Genomic DNA, 13,612 nt, shown 5'->3' on the forward strand with positions numbered 1-13,612 from the left:
TACGGTTTCTGCTTAAACTCATTTGCATAAACACAAATGTAAAATCTTCCATGGACCAGAGCAATCGGGCAGCGTTTTAGAACATAACTGCTTCTTTTTCTAGCATTAAAAAATATTGCTTGCGATATTTAAGAGTACAACTTGAACCGCCCTTATCCGGCACCCTCGGGACCTGGCCTGTGTCGCATAAGGGATTTTGCCGGGTAAAGGGAGGTCAACCCGACGGGGGTGGGGGGGGGGGGGGGGAGGTCGGTGCCCCGGGCGGGCCGCGAAGTGTCAACGGGCCCCAGCGGGCTGAGTGTCGGCGGGCCCCAAAGTCAGGGTGGAGATCGGCCGCGTCCTGCGCATGCGCCCACGGCCACCAGAGTCATGGCGGACGAGGGGTGGTGTCGGATAAAGGAGGTCCAACCTGTAGTAACCTGCCTCAGTTTTACTAATACAGCTGAACATGGATTTATCACAAAATGTAAGCATTTTTAATGAGTGTCTAGACCATCACCGAGTCATCATCATAGGCGGTCCCTCGAACGAGGATGACTTGCTTCCATGAAAGTTCACAGATGTTTCAATGAAGGACCCGATGTTCCAGTCCTGAACTCCAGTTGAGTGGGTGGAAGATGGCTGTGCATAAATTTATTGCAGTGTGGGCAGGTCCGTGCTGCCCCTGGGCCCTCGGCTCTTTTGGGCCCCATATTCTCATTCGCCGCACCTTCGCCCCGATGTTCCAGGGCCCAGCTCTAGTTATAGCTCTCACACAGATCGGGGCGGCACACGATGTCTCTGTATCCAATTTATCAAAACCTTTCATAATTTTTAAAGACCTCCAATAGGTCACCCCTCAGCCTTCATTTTCCAAGAGAAAGAAATAGCCAAGGGGCAGTCGGCACTGGTAGAACCCATTCCTCAGCACCATGGGGAGATGGGCAGAAGGTTGGTGGCACTGGAGATGCCTGGTGCCCAATGCCCACTCCACAACTGTCCAGCACAGTTTAGGTTCTCTGAAGTATTGCCGAGGAACAGTGCAGGGGCCGAAAAAAGGGCTGATAAATCAAGAGATGGCCTTCAGCTTTCTAGAGGTTTTAATAGAGTAGATCGGGAGAAACTATTTCCAGAGGACACAGATTTTAGGTCATTGGGAAAAGACCCAGAGGGGGAGATGAAGACAAATATTTTCACACAGTGAGTTGTGATCTGGAGTGCACTGCCTGAAAGGGCGGTGGAAGCAGATTCAGTATTAACTTCCAAAAGGAAATTGGACAAATACTTGAAGGAGAAATATTTGCAGGTCTCTGGGGTAAGAGCAAGGAGAGTGGGATTAATTGTGTAGCTCCTTCAAAGATCCAGCACAGGCCCAATGGGCTGAATAGACTCCTCCTGGTCTGTGAGATTCTAATAAAGGATCATCCTTCACAATCTACTGGGTGCATCTGACACCGGGCAGAATTTGATGGCACCTCAACCTGTTTGACAGGATTTGCAGTGTTGTGATAGTGGAGGGGCCCAGGTACAGGACTAGTAACCCAGAGGCTGCGAGCTCAAATCCCACCATGACAAGTTGTGTAATTGAGCTGAATAAATCTGGTGGGCTGCACAAGCAACAACACTCGTGCTATCTGCCGGCTCACATATAATATACGGCACAGAAACAGGCCCTTCGACCCAATGGGTCTGTGCCGGTGTTAATGCTCTTCACGAGCCTCCTCCCACTCCTCTTCCTTTAAACCCATCAACATATCCTTCAATTGCTTTCCCCCTCGTGTTTATCTAGCTTGCCCTTAAATCCATCGATGCTATTTGCCTCAACCTCTCCCTGTGGTATCGAGTTCCACATTCTCACCATTCTTTGGGTAAAGAAGATTCTCCTGAATTCCCTATTGGATTTATTAGTGACTATCTTAAATTATTCCTTCCTACATTACAAAAGTGACTACACTTCAAAAAGCAGGTATTTCATTGGCTGTAAAGGGCTTTGGGGTGTTGCGACGTTGTAAAAGGTGCTGTATAAATGCAAGTTCTTTCTTTATATTTAGGGTCTCTAGTTTTGGACTCTGTCCGCTAGTGGAAACATCTACTCTATGTCTACCCTCGTGAACCATTTCATAATTTTAAAGACCTCTATCAGATCGCCCCTCAATCTTCTCTTTCCTACGAAAAAGACACACAGACTGTTCAGGCTTTCCTGTTGGATATGACCTCGCAGTTCTGGGAGCATCCTTGTGAATCTTTGCCTTAAATACTAAATGAGGTGCTTCGGGGAGGGAACCTGCCATCCTACATAGTCTGCTGCTGATTGTGATGGGATTTCTCGAGCGAGTAACCTGATTTTAAATAAGTGAAAATCACATTAAGAAACGATTCTGAACCATTCACTAGTTACATTGGTGTACACCAGTTTATTAGTACATTTAATATTTTTTTAATATTTAAATCTTTTAAAAAGGTGCCTATTAGTGCAGCTAAAAAACAAGTTTAGATTTGAGAGCCTCCCTGAAGGCCCGCAAACAGATGTATTTAGCGAAAACTTGCCCTGGGGATTAATTTGACCTGGGGGAGTGGGTGGGCCGGCTTCCACGCCATGTTTTTTGAAACCAATGAAAAAGATCGCAGAAACTAGATGTGCGCTGGACGTAATTTGCGCTTGACATTCTGTGATCTTGACATTCTGTACGGTGGTTTGGGGCGAAGCAGAAACGCGACTCCGATGTTTCTACTATAAAATTGCTCCGAAGAACTGCACCCGCGATCAGCACCACTTGTGATTATAGTTTCTTTGTCGATTGATGGAAGAGAGAAGTTTTTTTTTAAATTGACAATTGATTTATTTTTATCACTTTTAAATTACCACTTTGTGTCACTTTTTATTACCGTTGAAAAAAATTCAGTTAAAAATCTCAACAATTTTAGAAGCTTGAAGATTTTTTTTATATACATATTTAAAATTGGAAACTGCTGCAATGATGAATTTTTAAGCAATTAAGCTCATTCTTGGTTTTAAACACTAACGCGTCAAATTCATAGTGCACTAAAGGATACATTTTAGGTTGTTTCATTCCTGGTGCATGCCAGGAGCACATTATTGGGAAATTGCAAATCCCAAGCATATAATTTTCTATCTATTAATTTTAAGAAGAAAATTTACCTTAAAATAATTTAAGGCAGGAATGTAAAAACAGGAACTGCTAACAATGGGAAATGTGGTTCTGGAAATACCCCAAAGCACAGAAGGGGAGGAGGTTGATGGGTGCAGCGGGAAGTTGGAGCCAGATGGTTTTAATGGGGTACAAAGGGCAGTTTGGGTTCCACTCTCCTGGGCCCCTCCCTCATAATGCCTGTTCCCATCTAATACTGTCAGAGTCCAGGCTCCACTAACTCAATGCTCAAACTCCTGCTCCCTGACCCCAGTATCTCCCCAATTATCCCAGAATCTCTTTCCCACATTCCAGGACCTATCTCTAAAGTGCAGGACATATCCCAGTGTTCCTAAAACTCTCTCATATTAATCCCCCTACCCCACTTCCCAATGCTCCCGGACCTTGGGACCCCCTGAAAAGTACTGCGAGACCCTCAGCATTGTCATACCTTGGGCTTCCTTCCCAATACTCCCAGATCCTAGGGCTGCCCATTATGTAGTCATGTCAGTGTCCCTGGTAATACTACTTAACATAACACACCTATCTGTATAAAACATCTGAGTCGCTATGAGCTACACAACAGAGGATCTGTTAACATTAATATATTGTTTGTACATCTGAATGCATAATGATTTTTTTCATGTCTTGAATATAAACTTTCCTTCCCCTTATGTATTCATTGCATCTATTTTTTACTAATGCTAAGGAAGCATTTTTTCAGCAATGATCCTAGTAAGGTACAGATAGGTAGATTGGGAAAATTCAGTTAATGATGAATAAATCCATAACTGCATTGAACATTCAGCAAATTATTTTTCTAGTGTAGTTTACACCAGTTTTTTTTTGTCTGTTGAGTTTCCAACGTTATCTGTATCTTATTCTGAATGTCAAGGATGTTGAAGGGCAGTCCTTCCTATTCCCGAGCTCACACAATGCACTATCTCACTGTATTATAGTAATACATAAATTTATTACATATTGCAGAGTAGATACAACTCAGAGAGGAATCATCTTCAAATTGCAGTTGTTTTGATTTCTTGTGGAGTTAGATTCTCCCTCATTTTGACAAATCCAAAGCAAGACATATATAACAAGAGTCAGTGAGATCCACACAAAGCTGTGATGGGCAGGCAAGCAGATGTATACATCGTACTGCACCTATCACATCAGGAGTGCCCAGGGCTATCACTAAATTAGGGGAATATCACAAATAGAAAGGGCTTTATAGCCATGCTTTGTAAACAACACAAATGCGATGGGGAATGTGTGTAAGTGACAAGGTTCAGTGGGGAAACAAAGCTCTATAGACTAAACAGCCTTTACAACATTCCCACATTACAACAGTGACTACATTCCAAAAATACTTCATTAGCTGTAAAGCACTTTGAGACATCAAAAGCTCACATAATTTGTACTTAGATATAGAATTGTAAACCAGCCAATCCATAGAGAAATCTGATAACTCAATAAGGAGTTCATTATGGATTTACTGCAGTACCAGAACATGTTATGCTAACCAGAAGTCCTGTCACTCAATGAGACTTGCAGATTTCTCTAAGGGCACACAGAATGAAACAGACCACCAGATGGGTGTAGATAAAGTGGTTCAAACAGCTCCCTTTGAAATTAGGAGCAGAAGGTTCTCCTGGTCAGAACTGTCAGATAGCATAGATTGCTGTCATTCTGAAATGCACCAGGTAGCTGTGGAAGTTTAATACAGATAAAATGCTCCAATTCCACTAATCAATAGAACAAGCAGCATTCGGTTTATGCTTGGGTCACCTGCAGAGCACCGCTACTAGTGGTAGGTAGGTATTTCCTTACCAGCACATTAGGAACATAGGAACAGGAGTAGACCATTTAGCCCCTCGAGCCTATTCCACTATTCAATGCGATCATGGCTGATCTGCAACCATATACCTGCCTTTGCCCCATATTTGTCAATACTTTTTGTCAACAAAAATCTATCAATCTCAGATATAAAATTAACAATTGATTTAGCATCAATTGCTGTTTGCAGAAGAGAGTTCCAAACTTCTATCCCCCTTGCTGCCCCCACCCCCCGCTCTTTTTAAAAGTATTTCCTAATTTCACTTCTATGCCCCCCTAGTCCTAGACTCACCAACCAGCAGAAATAGTTTCTTTCTATCTACCCTATCTGTTCCTCTTAATATCTTGAAAACTTCAATCAAATCACCGCTTAACCATCTAAATTCTGGAGACTACAACCCTAATTTGTGTAATCGCTCCTCGTAATTTAACCCATGAAGTCCGGGTATCATTCCGGTAAACCTACGCTGCTCCAAGGCCAATATATCCTTCCTAAGGTGTGGTGCCTAGAACTGCTCAGTGCTCCAGGTGTGGTCTAACCAGGCTGCAGCATAACCTCTACCCCTTGTATGTCCTCTAGATATGAAGGCCAGCATTCCATTCGCCGTTTTGATTATTTTCTGTACCTGTTCATGATATTTTAATGATCTATGTACCTGGACTCCCCAAGTCGCTTTGGATCGCGACTGTTTTTAGCTTTTTACCATTTAAAAAGTACCCTGTTTTATCCTTTTTAGCTTCAAAATGGATGACCACACATTTGCCTACATTGAAATGCATTTGCCACAGTTTTGTCAATTCACTTAATCTATTGATATTCCTTTGTAATTTTCTGCTTTTTTCTACAATACCGTTTATCTTTGTGTCATAGGCAAATTTAGATATGTGGCTTTCTATGCCGTCATCTAAGCCGTTAATAAATACTGTGAATAGATCCACGTGCGACACCACTAGTCACATCCTGCCAATTAGAATACAGATTGAACCTCCCTTATCCAGCACCCTTGTGACCTGGCCTGTGCCGAATAAGGGGTTTTGCCGGATGAGGGGAGGTCAGCGGCCCGAGGGGGTAGGCGGCCCGAGGTCGGGGGGGGGCGGGGGGGTGGGAGGAGGTTGGCGCCCCAAGTGGGCCCGAAGTATCGGCGGGCCGCGAAGGAAGTGTCGGCGCGGTCCCAGTGGGCCGAGTGTCGGGCAGAGGTTGGCCCCGTTCTGCGCATGCGCTCCCAGCCGCCAGAATCATGCCGGACAAGAGGTGGTGCCGAATAAGCGAATCCCGGATAATGGAGGTCCAACCTTTACCTGCCCGTTATCTCCACTCTCTGACTCCTGCCGTTCAGCCAATTTCCTAACCAGGTTAATAATTTGCCTTCAATTCCATGGGCTTCGACCTTAGTTAACAGTCTCTTATGAGGGACTTTATCACATGCCTTCCGGAAGAAAAGGCCGCATTTTGAGTGAGTTTAATTGGATTTGGATTCAGTCAGCTGACATGCATAAAATCCAAATCGGAACCAAATCAGTAGATTATAGTCATTTCCCAAGTCACATGGGGTTGTACACATCGCAAATGCCAACACAAGCCCCCCCCCCCGCCCGTCCACAGGATACCTCTAAAGTACGGGCTACATCCCCAATGCATGTGGGTTTGTGGGGTCTCCTGCCCTCGTAAGACAGGAAATGGGAGCTTTCACCAGAGGATGCAACCAAAAAGACACTCATTGGAAAATACTAATTGGAATGGGAGCTGTTTGATTTACCTGAATTTAGCAAAAACAATTTGTATAATAATAGCAATCAATAGGAAGCACAGACATATGCACTCGGGAGGAGGGAGGCATGTCAATTACAGAGTGACAGGACCGGAAACTGGATGAGGAGGAGGAGGAAGCAGTGCAGGTTGAATTGAAGAAGATGTAATCTATTTCTAAGAGCAGCAGTGACAGAGAAGGAATTGTATAACTGCCCTTGGCTTGCACAGAACCCATGCCAATATTCTCGGTGCCACGCGGGGAGAACCACCTTTTGCCCCTAAGAGATAAAAGAAATGTCGGCAGCAGTCAGCAATAGCTCCATCTACCAATGATCCGACATCAGTCTCCAGCGTTAACCACATTTACATTTATGTAACGCCTTTAATGTAGCAAAACATCCCAAGGCACCACAGGAGCATAATCATTAACTAAAGTTGTTGATTCCTTGGCATTGTACAGTATCAGTGTCTCATCTGTGCCAGTTTATGTTTAGTGACAGCTGACTTGAAGATACTGGATTTCTTATGGTTACGATGTTTGTCTACCTCAATCTGAATAATGTGGCAAACAGATTTTGTTTCATGAACCCCGTGATAAATTAGTCACAGTATCAGGTTTAGGCATAAAGCACTTTATGTAATGATTGTGAGCAATCAAGAATGTACCACAGCATTTTGCACAGTATTTAAAGGCTTTGACAGATGATGCTGCAGATATGCTGACCCAACTTGTTTGTTCAGATGCAGGCGGTGCCTTGCATGGCAAAGTGCAAATAGGCATATCATATAACCATCGCCCAGCTGTTCGCTATTACTCTTTATTTCTGAACACTTTATCCACTCATCCAGGAAATATAGGGTATGATTATACAACCTGAAGACCGTAGCCTAGAAATGCCACTGTTTCTGGGGGTGGAAATCTGTGTGATGGGATGGAGGGATAGGAAATTGTTCCAGAACCTGTTTCTACCAGGTTTCTGCGCCTTTCAGCCGAAGAAGAATTCTGATGGGGATGCAGGGGGAGAACCTGTCCTCTGATCACTTTTGCAGGTGAAACTAGTGAGACCCCAAGTTCAAAGAAATAAATTGCTGTCTGGATAATAGATCTACCAATGAAGGAGCAGCAACTCATACCCCCAACCCAAGGTACCCTTTCCAAATGTTGCCTGTGGGGTATGCACCCCAATTCCAGCATTTGGGACAGAGTCAAGACAAGACTAGAGGGATGGGCATAGGTTCCACCAGCCAAAGGACTTCACAGAGGCATAATCAAAAAATGGCTGCTGGGCCAAAGAAGAAATATTTGGAACAGTGACCAAAGGGGAGAGCGCATGGGAGGGGGGAAAGCGCTGGGCGGGGGGGGGGGGGGGGGGAAGAGAAGAGAGCATGGGGAGGGGAGCAGATAGCGCGGGCGGGGGGGGGGGGGTAGGGAGAGCACCGGGGGGGGGAGGGGGCGAAGGGTGTGGGGGGAGAAAGAGAGTGGGGAAGTCCCATAGAACCCGCTAAACTGGAGACCAGAAAAGCAACAAGATTTTTTTTAATGAAGAACTTAGCTGAAGGACAAAAGCTCATAAGCACAGGATACCACCAAAGTTGAGTGGCGGCGACGAGAAGTTAAATCAGGAAGTTATGGGTTAGGTGGAGCCAAAGTTTGGATTTCAGCTCTCTCTGATGTTCTCTCCATTGCTCAAGGGAAATTCTTCACCTCGCACTTGATGCTTCCCCCACATTTCCAACTGAGAATAACATCCATCACACGCTCAAAGTACCCAGTTCACTAGTAAACAGTGCGGTACCACGCTGTCTGTTTTAGTTAAACTTCGTAAATCATAGAATGGTTACAGCACAGAAGAGACCATTTAGCCCGTGGCGGCTCTCTGCAGGAGCAACAGCTCGTCCCACGCCCCCGCCCTTTCTCCGTAGCCTTGCAAATTATTTTCCTTCAGGTACTTATCCAATTCCCTTTTGAAAACCACGATTGAGTCTGCCTCAACTCAATGCTTCCGAGAATGTTGACTTTGAACATTATTGTACTTTCATTCGAATCTTATGGGGAAGGAAAGTACATCCTACCACTTTCTATTGAAATTGTGTATAAAAATATTCACCAATGTTTTTAAAAACATTAAATATCTTACTTGAGCAGAGATCTCCTTCTTCTTAGGCGGTCCCTCATATCGAGGATGACTTGCTTCCACACCAAAACATTCACAGGTGTTTCAATGAGGGTCCTGATATTCTAAGTCCCGAACTACATGTTGAAGGGTGGAAGATACCTGTGCGTGAGTTTTTTAACGTGTGGTGGCCGTTGCACACCAGCCACTACACGGGCTTGACAGAGCTCGGTCTTAGTCCAGTGGCAAGGATTACCCAAGGCGACTGGAGACCTGCTCTGCTGCATGGACCTAGTGCGCACACATATCGCAGTGTGGGCTGGGCCCGTGCTGCCCCTATCCTCCCGGTATGTCAGTAACATTATACAGCATCTGCAGCTAACTAATCTAAAATAAATATAAGTTTGTTGTTCTGCATCAGTATAGCCCATCCACTGTGTTCCTCCACAGGGCAGGTTCTAGCTCAAGTCTCACACATGAGATTCTTGAGCCACTCACTGGGGAAGAGCAGCTGAGGTGCTTTCCTGTCTTCTCCCAGGTGAGCTGTAACCAAGGCTAAACAGCCCCACCTATTCTTTATGATTGGGGGGAGGGGGGTGAAGCCCAGACGCAAGCACCCTGCTGAATGTCATCGCAGTATTTAGAAACCATTTTCTAGTCTCTGCTCGCCAGGGCTGTCTGAAGTGGGACGTTAACCCTTTGCCTTCTGACTCGGCTCACTCTATTAATACAGTATCCCCAATTAAGAGTTAATAAAGAAGACATTATTCCAATGTCTTCAGTATAAATAAATATGAAACATGTTTTAAATGTCGCATTGACTGTATTGAATTAAGTTCTGCTTTTCCTGATTAATTTTAACCAGGTCAATCCACATTCTATTTTGAGCTTACTCAACATTCTTGATAAAACACTGATATCACAAATTTATAAAAGTATGAGAAATACAAATTAAAAATAAGAAAGTATCTGTTTTCATAACGAGCACACTTCCAGGTAACTAAACAATTTAAATTTTAAAAAGACACAGGGGTGGAAATTGCCCCTCCCGGAGACGCGAACGGTGCGATAAGGACTTTTCCCCCGGGGTAGGCGGCGGGAGCAACCTGGCCGCCTATCCCCGAGGGAAAAGTAAGGGGCGCAGCGGAAACCGGAAACGAATGGGTTTCCATTGCGCCCCTTACTTTTCACCTCGGGTGGGGGCGCAAACGGCGATCCCTTATGGCTCCGCAGGGGAAATTGCCCCTTGGGAGTGAGGTTGGCGCGGGGCGATGCCACCAAGGTCGCAAAGCTATGGCACACCCCGTCCACCCTTAAAGGGGAGGGCCTTGTGTCACGGCCGGCAGCTTTTTTTTTGCCTGTTTGCTGACTTTGCAATCAGCACGACAATTGCGGAACCCGGTTCGGCTGACTGCCGGGCGAAAAGAAAAATCACTTAATTCGAATTAAGCACCCCAAACCGAGCACGGGGCAATTTCGCCCCCATAATGTGATACATTTATAGCACATTTAGTCTTCAACAAATACACAGTTTGCTAATACTGCTGTAAATAAATGTCTAGTATTTGTCTTTGGGAACAGGATCCACGTTGTTAAATTCCATGTTGTAACAGTTTGAACTGCAAATCTGAGATACCAGAAGTCTTTGTCGTAGAGCCGAGGACTCATCTTTCTTCATCAGCGGATCTGGTCCCATTGTCTACAGAATCTGGTTTCGTTATAACTCTCAGTTGTGTTGCATTCATGTCTATGTCGGGCTCAGATTTCTTGGTTTTGGCCAAACCATCCATCATATCTGACTTGACTTGTCCAAGGGGTAGTAAAGGCAGCATTGTATCCATCACGGATGTTGATTCCAGTAATCCCTTACCTTTTATGTGTTCCAGCACGTTAAGACACTTATGTGATTTTACTTCACTGATGTTTTCTTCCAAAAATAGAAGGTACAGGCTCAAGTCATTCCAACAGCCTTGGGTAATCTTCATCACCTCAAACTGTGGCAAAAGTTCATACACCTTAAGAAAAGTGAGGTTTTTTCTTAAAGGAAAACACATACTGTAGACTGTGACTGGTATGAGGAGGACATATACAACAATGTTGACAATACTTAGAAATTGAAAAATTCCAACAGAAATGAGTTTGCACTGAAAAAAATCTGGTATGTTTGTTTCATTGATCAAAATGCCTGTTTTGACTGAGCATTTGAATTCATCTGTGAGGAAGGTCAGAGAGATGTAATATCCCAAGTAGCTGCTGGCAAGTGTAAGAAAAGCAAAAGCGAGCCCGTTGCGGATAAGATACATTGTCAACATGCTGCAGGAGTCTGCTTTTGATTTTAAGTAACACTCCACGATTGGGAACTGGAAAAAATTCTCTCCTTTTTCCTTGGGATCACTTTGTTCCCAGGTGGATTGGAAGCAGCGGTTAGCATCACATGCACTGGTGCTGACAACCTGCTGTGCTAATCTGATTCCACGGTTGTAGGCTTTATCAAGCTCTTCTATTATAAAGGTCAATTCTCCATATAGCTGAGGTGCTGCAGTGAAGCGCCAAAACAAGGCTGGAACATACATGAGGACTGCCACTAGCAGTAGAACGTATGGGAAAACCTTATGAAGCCACAATGGTATTCTTTCTGCATGGTGCTTTGTTAAAGGCCTGTGTAGCGAGGCCCAGCAGTAGGCATCCACGTAAGCCGCTTGTCGCCAAGAAAAAGGACTCGGGGTAAAGCAACTAATTTGGGTACCGATGGAGATTTCTTGTGTAAAGGCCAGAGAGATGAGCAGCAGAGGCAGGCATGCCGACACCAGAGTGACGATCTTGTCCACGGCCAGCTCCAGCCTCACCCCCTTGTGCCTGGAGTCCGTCGGCTCCTCCAGCAGAAAGTCAGAGAAGACATAACTTGCTTGCGTGATGGCCATCGCCCCCAACACCTTACTGCTGGCGATCTCCGAGAGACACAGGACCGAATAAATAAAGGCCAAGTTTTTTCAGCTAAAGAACGAAGCTCCTTCTCATAATCCAGACGGCACAAGAGTCGGGTCAGGAATAAAGTGTTTGTTTTGCTGTACCAGTAATGGGTGTGGTGTCCCCAGCTGGGGCGAGGCTCAGTTTATTCAAGCTGCTTATCACTGCCGCCGCCCTTGTGTTGCTCGAATGGCCCAAAACGGGGGTTCTCACTTATCCCCGGCTTTCACTTTCGCGTGTGCCGGCTTGAATTGTGTTTCTATGAGCTGCAATTACACAAATACACACACACACACGCGCATATATATACACACTATACACTATATACATACACACATATATATATACACTATACACACACACATATATATATATATACACACTATACACACATATATATACACACTTTACACACACACACATATACACACTATACACACACATATATATACACACACTATATATATATACACACACACTATATACACACACACACACTATATATACTCACACACTATATATACTATATATATACTATATACTTACACTATATATACTATATATATACATACTATATATACACTATATGCACACACTATATACACACGCACACACACACTATATACACACACACTATATATACTATATATATATTATATATACACTATATACATTATATATATACTATATACCATATATAGTATATAATATATATAGTGTATATACTATGTATATATATACTATATATAGCATATATATAATTTTATATATATATACTATGTACTATATATATACTAGATATATAGTATATATATACTATATATAGCATATATACCATATATATTATATACACTATATATACTCTATATACACTCTATATATACTATATATACACACACTATGTATACACTATATATACACACTATATATATACACTCTATATACACATACTATATATATACACCATATACATATACTATACATATACACTATATATATACTATGCATATACACTATACACACACTATATATACACTATATGCTATATATACACTATATATATACATACTATATATATACTATATATATACACTATATATACACACTATATATATACTATATATATACACACTATATATATACTATATATATACACACTATATATACACACTATATATACACACACACACTATATATATACTATATATATACACACACTATATACACATACACACTATATACACTATATATATACACTATATATACACACTATATACACATACACACACTATATATACACACACTATATATACACACTATATATATATACACACACTATATACACATACACACTATATACATATACACACACTATATGCACACATATATATATACACACTATATGCACACATATATATATACACACACATATGTACACACTATACACACACGCATACACACATACACATGTATATATATATGTGTGTGCATATAGTGTATATGCGTGTGCGTGTGTATAGTGTATATGCGCGTGCGTGTGTATTGTGTATATGCATGTCTGTGTATAGTGTATATGCATGTGTGTACACGCTGTATATGATTGTGTGCGAATGGTGTATATGTGTGTGTGTGCATGGTGTATATGCGTGTGTGTGCAAGTATATGCCTGCCGTGTGTGTATAGTGTATGCGCACGCGCGTGTGTATAGTGTATACGTGTGTGTGTATAGTGAATATGCATGTGTGTGTACAGTGTATACGCGTGCGTGTGTGTATAGTGTATACCCGTGTGTGTATAGTGTATATGCGTGTGTGGCGTAT

The 13,612-nt window shown here is 42.9% G+C and overlaps 1 protein-coding gene and 1 pseudogene across 4 annotated transcripts in view; both read right to left on the bottom strand.

The window, feature by feature from the left end:
• Positions 1-13,612, bottom strand: part of LOC139226519 (serine/arginine repetitive matrix protein 3-like) — a 1,009,807-nt gene that overhangs the window by 556,809 nt on the left and 439,386 nt on the right. The gene's annotated exons all lie outside the window — the stretch shown is intronic.
• On the bottom strand, positions 8,112-12,059 carry LOC139226521 (pannexin-1 pseudogene; annotated as a pseudogene).

Source organism: Pristiophorus japonicus, chromosome 16, assembly GCF_044704955.1.
Source record: "Pristiophorus japonicus isolate sPriJap1 chromosome 16, sPriJap1.hap1, whole genome shotgun sequence".
Classification (NCBI taxonomy): domain Eukaryota; kingdom Metazoa; phylum Chordata; class Chondrichthyes; family Pristiophoridae; genus Pristiophorus; species Pristiophorus japonicus.